Here is an 8,631-nt window from a genome sequence, read left to right on the forward strand (position 1 = left end):
CCTTACGAATGACCTCGTCGAAAACGGTGCGTCTCTGCGCCTCGGAACGGCCGCGCTGACCGAAAAGCATTTAAAAATAACTCAAATTCAGGCTTCTCGGCCTAGGCACTTCAGGTCAAAGTACCGCTGCGTCGCAACCGTACGAGCCACAGACGCCGTTCTTATATTTCCTGAATCGGCTCGGGCCCGCCGAACACATATCCGAGCCCCGACTCGGTTGCGGCGCCAGTACCAGGTTCTGTCCCTCTCTCACACACAGGAGAGGCAGATGTGCTCACACACCAGTACCAGGTTCTGTAACTAGGCTTGACACAAGTGTGTGTGTGTGTGTGTGTGTGTGTGTGTGTGTGTGTGTGTGTGTGTGGCTGGCTGGCTGGCTGTAGTTCTGTGTGCTGATTACATGGTGGTGCCAGAGGTTTGTGAGAGAGGGAGACACTTTCTATTCCATAACAGCCACTATTTGTAGCCTGTGTGCATTTCTGTTCAGTTTATGTTATTCAGTTATCAGTCAGGTGTTTAGGATGTTTATTGCTAATGGTTTGATTAGGTTTTGTGTTTGTGAATAGCAGTTTCAAATAAAAATGTTTCATATTTCACAATACAAAACTTTGAGTCTGTTTTCCCGAAAATGTGTTTTTATGTGTTTGTCCACACACTTGTCCACACACAAGGATTTTCCTTGCACCAAAACAGACCAAACTTTCCACATTTCTTCCTATCCATATTCTGCTTCTTTACACACAAGAGTTTGATGATATATCATTCATAGCCCTGTTTATAGTACATTTTATACCAAAACCATGGCGAAAATAGATTTTTTATGACTATGGACAGTATTTCCTGATGTATGGGCTGATACGAGGACATAGACACAATCAGCTGTGTGCAAAGTTTGTTTTCTTATGTGTCAACATAAATAAATAAAAAATTTAAAAAAATTGACACATATGATGGTGTGAGTGATCCTGGAGATTTGGGTCCAATTAGCATCTAATTTGCATAATAAACATAAACAATAATACAATTCTGAAAACTTGCAATACATTTTTTCATAGTTTTTATGTACATAACAAACTGGGAATGTGTTCATAGTGATATCTATTTTCTTTCTTTTTTTGCCTATTGGCAAAGTCTAGGGGGGGGTAGCCTCCCCTTTATTTAATAAAAGTTTGGGCATTTAGCAGACGCCTGTTTCCAAAGCGACTTTTAATCAATACATGACTAAGCAAGTGAATCATCAATTCACCAGTCGTAGCAGGAAGAGTAATCTACCTCAGGCCAGGGGTCTATTATTGTTAGTGACATGATTATGTATTGTTCTCACAAACACCTTTTTTCAAATTATGTATTTACAAAAATACTACTTATTGGTATGTTTCTAGTAGGCCTATCTTCTAAATCACTTTCTTTATTTCTTTTAGGATATGCTTTTTATAAATGCCACTGTGACTGTGTGGCCAACAGCCATTATCACTGTGGCTTTTGCCCCCGAGTCATTACGCGTAAGGAGTATTTTCTTAATCACTTAAAAAAGGGCTGCACTCAACTCCCAGCTGCTGTGGGGACGACGGCTCCAGCAATTACGTCTCAGACAGCCCCCCAGATATTGAGGTCAAAGCGCCAATCAACAACATGTTGTTTTTGTAACTTAGTACTCCGCAGGAAGAACATCAAGAAGCACACCGAAAGGCACCACTCATCAAATCCATTAGACATTACAGCAAATCACCATCTACAATCATTCTGCATAGATAACAAAAAGGGAATGTTTGCTGTTTCCAAGACCTTTATGGGTCCTGTGCACTGGATTCATGTCCAAAAATGTTCCTGGGGTAATAACCAGGTAACCTGTCAATTAGAGACATGCAGCAAGGCATATGACTATGCACGTCGAAGTAGCCTATTGGGTTCTGACTGCAACCATGTTCGGTCCTTGGTGTACTGTCCTGTGAACACCAAGTCAGCCATTCCCATCATTCTGGTACAGGTTGATCTTAGTTCCATCGGTCCAAAGAATGCGGTTCCAGAACAGGGCTGGCTTTTTTAGATGTTTTTTGTCAAAGTCTAATCTGGCCTTTCTATTCTTGAGGCTTATGAATGGCTTGCACCTTGTGGTGAACCCTCTGTATTTGCTTGTGTGAAGTCTTTCTTTTATGGTACACATGGATAATGATATGCCTACCTCCTGGAGACTGTTCTTCACTTGGCTGGATGTTTTGATGGGGTTTTTCTTTACCATGTAAAGGATCCTGTGATCATCCACCACTCTTGTCTTCCATGGACGTCCAGACCTTTTTGTGGTGCTGAGCTCACCAGTGCATTCTTTTTTTTCCGCAGAATGTACCAAACAGTTAATTTGGCCACTATTAATGTTCCCACTATCTCTCTGATGGATTTTTGTTTTGTTTTTACAGCCTAAGGATGGCCTGTTTCACTTGCACTGAGAGCTCTGTTGACTGCATGTTGTGCGTATACAGCAACAGCCTCCAAATGCAAATGCCACACTTGGAATCAACTCAGACCTTTTACCTGCTTAATTGATAAAGAAATAATGAAGGAATAAATAGCCCACACTGGCCCATGAAACAGCTTTTGAGTCAATTGTCTAATTACTTTTGGTTATTATATATAAAAGTACTATAATTCATAAACCCTTCCTTCAATTTGGATGTGAATACCCTTAACCTAAAGCTGAGAGTCTGCACTTTAAGCCCAGTAAATTCTGTTGGAAATCTCATATAAGATACGTTAGATCCAAAGTATCAAGGAGTATTGCAGTATTGTGCAGGGCAAAACATATTCTGGAACAGAGGATGTTGTATACTCTATATTGTTGTCTTGTCTTACCCTATTTGAGTTACTGTGTGGAGATATGGGGAAATGAATATAAAAGCACTTTAAACCCATTGATTACACTACAGAAAAAAGCTATGAGGATTGTACATAAGGTCGGATATCGTGATCACACTAATAACTTGTTCCTAATGTCAAATGCCTTAAAGCTCATGGACTTATTCAAATTTAAATTGGCACAGTTAATGTATAAAGCAAAGACTCAAGAACTCCCACGTAACATTAACAAATGATTTATAGAGAGGGATAAGGGGAGAGGTCATTTGAGAGGTAACCACAACTTTAACAAGGGTTATGCTCGCACCCATCTCAGGAGCAGGTGCATATCATTCTACGGAGTTACCATATGGAATGGGCTAGAGGAAAATATGAAGGAAAGCAGAAATATTGCTCTATTTTAAAAAAGGTTTAAAGAAATTATTTTTGTTAAATACCAAAATGAGGAAAGGGAAGGTTGTTAATCTTCTGGAAACTAAGGTGTGGTTTTCTGTGTATTTTTCTTCTGTATTACATTGTGGATACTGATGTTTGTTATTTATTTATTTTGTGTTGTTTCAGTATTAAGAATAGAAAAATGATGTTTATTTATTTATTTTCTGTCAATATTAAGAATGAAAAAGTATTAGAACGCATGATACTGAAATATATGTATTAATTAATTGGATTATATAATGTAAGCATAATTGTTAAGTATAAACAGGGGTAGGACAGGCTTCTTCCTACTCCTTTTCGAACAATTGATAGGACTGTACTCTACATATTAGTTATTTGTTATTTATTATTTTTATTTTTAAATCATGTTCGAAATAAAGATTCATTCATTCATTCATATTCATTATATGACTGTAAAGTGTATGACTGTAACTAAGATGTTTTGGTAAACAGCTAAAATAACACAAATTCTGTCTGTGACCAAATATATATATGGGCCTGTAGAATCTGTAGAACTGTAGAATCCATTGCTGGAAATGTGTTTATTTGGTTTCCACCGTGGTAAGGCGATGACGTAGTCTATGCAAATATGCAGGCGCAATATGCAAATTTGCAGGCGCGGTATGATGACGCGCTCCAACCACTCCAACCAAATATGGTCCATCAAGCTTCCGGGTGATAGGCGTGATGTCCGCAGCTGGATATACTTGAAAATATCGGGAAACGATATCAAACATCGGAAGTGAAGATACATACCCAGCCATCACCTTGTCTCGAGACGTCTTAAGACACATTTGTCAAGACGTCTATAGACATGGGTCTTAAGATGTCTTGGAAATATGAAGATGTCTTAAGATGTATTGGAAATATGAAGATGTCTTATAATGTCATAGTATTGCCTCAGCATTTTATTATTTAAAAAACAACATACACAAATACATAATCATACTGTGGATTACTAATTGATAAAGAAATTTACAGGAAATTGCAGGAACTATTATAAATAGGAACAAAATTATTATGTGTACAACATTATTATATGAATACAATTATTATATGTACCAAACCTTTTGTAGGTAGGACACTATTGGACCTTGGCCCAAATTTAGTACTGAACCTGACCCCCCATGCTAAACCATTTGGAAGTACAGTATACTAGGACTCCAATTCAGACACACTGGGGGGCTGTCACAAATCTACTAACTCTAATTATGTAAAATACAAATAAATAAATAAACAAGAATGTGTTGTGTAACAACTCCCCCAAGATTCCCCTCCACCACAGAGAGACTAAACTGACATGTCCTTCTGAAAGAGAAAGAGACTACACTGACATCCTCCATCCCAGACATACTACAATGACCACCATCACAGTGTGACATGGGAGAGTTACTCCATACATACCCAGCCATCACCTTGTCTCGAGACATCTTAAGACACATTTTGTCAAGACGTCTTGAGACACGTCTAAGGACGTGTCTATAGACATGGGTCTTAAGATGTCTTGGAAATATGAAGATGTCTTAAGATGGCTTGAGATGTCTTGGAAATATGAAGATGTCTTAAGATGTTTTGAGATGTCTTGGAAATATGAAGAACACAATGAATGTCATAGTATTGTCTCAGCATTTTATTATTTAAAAAAACAACATACACAAATACATAATCATACTGTGGATTACTAATTGATAAAGACATTTACAGGAAATTGCAGGAACTATTATAAATAGGAACAAAATTATTATGTGTACAACATTATTATATGAACAAAATGATTATATGTACAAAACCTTTTGTAGGTAGGACACTATTGGACCTCGGCCCAAATCTAGTACTGAACCTGACCCCCCATGCTAAACCATTTGGAAGTACAGTATACTAGGACTCCAATTCAGACACACTGGGGGGCTGTCACAAATATACTAACTCTAATTATTTAAAATACAAATAAATAAATAAACAAGAATGTGTTGTGTAACAACTCCCCCAAGATTCCCCTCCACCACAGAGAGACTAAACTGTCCTTCTGAAAGAGACTACACTGACATCCTCCATCCCAGACAGACTACAATGACCACCATCACAGTGTGACATGGGAGAGTTACTCCATATGAGAGTGGAGAAACCTATTCTTCAGGTAGCATGTGTTCCTGATGTTGTGGACTACTCTTTTATCAACAATTTCACAGTATTGCCCATTGGTGGCAGTTGACTTCATACCTATCACAACAAGTTGGCGTGGTTCCCAAAAACATTTATGATGTAGGAACAGGATGGTGTCAGTGATGGCTGAGGGTGGGAAGAGAAGCTTTGCTCCCTCCTTGTACTCTTCACAGCCTGTCAGGGGATCTTCTCTGTGGAGTGGCAGGAACACGGTCCCTTCAAACAGGAGCTGTGGATTCTCTGAAAATAAAAGACATCAAGTATTAAGGTAGGCTATAGATTCCCATCAATATTTTTTATACAAGGTCTTTCAGTAAGACTATTTTACCTGACATGGTAGCCCATATGCCTGTGATTTTCACCGGTTGCCTGTGGTTCCTGTCTTCACCAAGTAGGGTTGGGTTGAGTTGGGTTGGGGTTGTCTCCACAAATGACCCAACTCTGATAGTCTTTATATCAAATCTGAGAATGAAATTCAGTATGCTAATTATAAAAGGGGTATGCTATTGATAATAGCATATAATTTAGATTGTTTTTAATTTATTATTTTAGATAATTCATTATTTTAAAATATTATTTTCTTTAGATAAACAACTAAAATAAAAAAAATCTAAATTAGATGCTATTGATACTGCATAGAAACACATTGATATAATATACTTGTATGTTTCAGGGGACAATGTTGCACTCTGATATTTAGTGTGTCTCTGTGCTGCTTGCCCAGCAAGAGGGTTGTCAATATTTTGGATGACAGGCTTTCCCCTTTTCCAAACCTAGGAAATAATACAGCATGCATATGATTCAAAGAATGCTCTCTTACAAGAAGTTAATACCGACTTATTTGATAATTCATTGTATTAAATATTGTATTGTAATAATTAATACATATATGATCAACCCCACCCTACCATACCTTTGGTCCAAGGAAGACCTGTTCCTGTGTCAGGATTCTATTCTCCATCCTCTCCATTAGATCAGGTTGCCGCATATATATTATTACAGCTCTGGCAACACCTCGTTTCCATGCTGCCTTAAGCCTGTTTTGGAACGAGTTATATTTTGGTACCAACATTCTAGATATCTTTGGTATAACTGACATGCAGGAAATAATACTGTACATGATAAATACAGATAATACAGTTACTTAAGTAAATAAACACATTTTGAAGTAGATGTTCCTACCAAGCCCTCGTCTTTGCCGAAGATCAGTGGCCGATACTAATGCGACTGAACCAGATGCTCTGTATACAGGGGCATAGCCTGGCAGCCCGTGTACAGGTGTATTGTCTGCCACATGATTGGGTGCTGACAATGTGGTGATGGAATCCAAGACTGCAATCCTCTTGACCATGGTCTTCTCCATACTAACACCATTCTTGTGAGCGATGACTGAAGTACAACATTCATATAAAACAATTAGCTTTAACCCTTGTGTGATGTTCGGGTCAACCGGACCCGTTTTAAATGTTTACTTAAAGAGAAATGGTACAAGAATACATTTTATCAATCTGAAACTCCATGGCCTTGGCTTATTTTCTATGAAAAACATGTAAAAGGGAAAGATTTATTTTTTTACACATCCTACAATACCCCAACACATTTATGTCCTTCATAAGATGTTCGGGTCATTTAGGCCCGGATGCACAGAGACACACAGAAACATACACACACTCACACTGACACTCACACACTCACTCACACACCTCTGCTCTGGCTTTCCCGCGCCAAGAAGCCGTCTGCTCTCGCACTTTTTACCCTTTGAAGTGCAACATTGTAAACATTTTTACATTTTCTTGCACTGTACAGAACGTATGCAACAACTGCAAAAAGTACATTTGAGGTACACACACTGTCACATTCTGTGGTTCATGTGTTGTGTAGACAGGCATACCCATGCACACACAATTGTAGCCAGTGTTTTTTCAGAATGATATGGGTTTTTTCAGACATAATACTGTATTTTGACAGTGACAGTGAAAACAGTGTACATTCCGTTCGTGTTTTGTGATTCTGCATTTGCAGACATTTTTGAGAGATATACAGTATATCTCAAAAGTGAGTACACCCTTTAGATTTTTGCAAATATTCTGTCATATCCTTTCAGGGGATAACACTATCTTAATGAAACTTTGATATAACTTAAAGTAGTCAGTGTGCTGCTTGAATAACAGTATAGATTTATTGTCAATTGAAAATTACTCAGTACACAGCTGTTAATGTCTAAACAGCTGGCAACAAAAGTGAGTACACCCCATAGTGAACATGTCTAAATTGTGCCCAAAGTGTCAATATTTTGTGTGACCACCATTGTTATCTAGCACTGCTTTAACCCTCCTGGGCATGGAATTCACCAGAGCTGCACAGGTTGCTTCTGGAATCTTCATGACGACATCACGGAGCCCACGGATGTTGGACACCTTGCACTCCTCCACCTTCCTCTTGAGGATGCCCTACATGTGCTCAATTGGGTTTAGGTCTGGAGACATACTTGGCCAGTCCATCACCTTAACCTTCAGCTTCTTCAGCAAGGCCGTTGTCATCTTGGATGTGTGTTTAGGGTCATTATCATGTTGGAAAACTGCCCTACGGCCCAGTTTCCGAAGAGAGGGGATCATGCTCTGCTGCAGGATGTCACAGTATATATTGGAATTTATGTGTCCCTCAATGAAATGCAGCTCCCCAGTGCCGGCAGCACTCATGCAGCCCCAGACCATGATGCTGCCACCACCATGCTTGACTGTAGGCAAAACACATTTGTCTTGGTACTCCTCACCAGGGTGCCGCCACATTATCCGCTTATCATTTACACCTGAATCCTTGTAACTCTAACGAGTCACATGACACCAGGGCGGGAAAACAACATCATTGGGCACAATTAGGACATGTTCACTATGGGGTGTACTCACTTTTGTTGCCAGCTGTTTAGACATTAACAGCTGTGTACTGAGTAATTTTCAAAGGACAATAAATCTATACTGTTATTCAAGCAGCACACTGACTACTTTAATTTATATCAAAGTTTCAGTAGGATAATGTTATCCCCTGAAAGGATATAACAGAATATTTGCAAAAATCTAAAGGGTGTATTCACTTTTGAGATATACTGTATTTCATAGCTATTGGCAAAAACAATCTTAGTTTGGTTATTTCATTTCTATTCTTGTTCATCACCTATATTTTCTT

This window comes from Nansenia antarctica, assembly GCF_963989245.1.
Source record: "Nansenia antarctica genome assembly, chromosome: 6".
NCBI classification, from domain to species: domain Eukaryota; kingdom Metazoa; phylum Chordata; class Actinopteri; order Argentiniformes; family Microstomatidae; genus Nansenia; species Nansenia antarctica.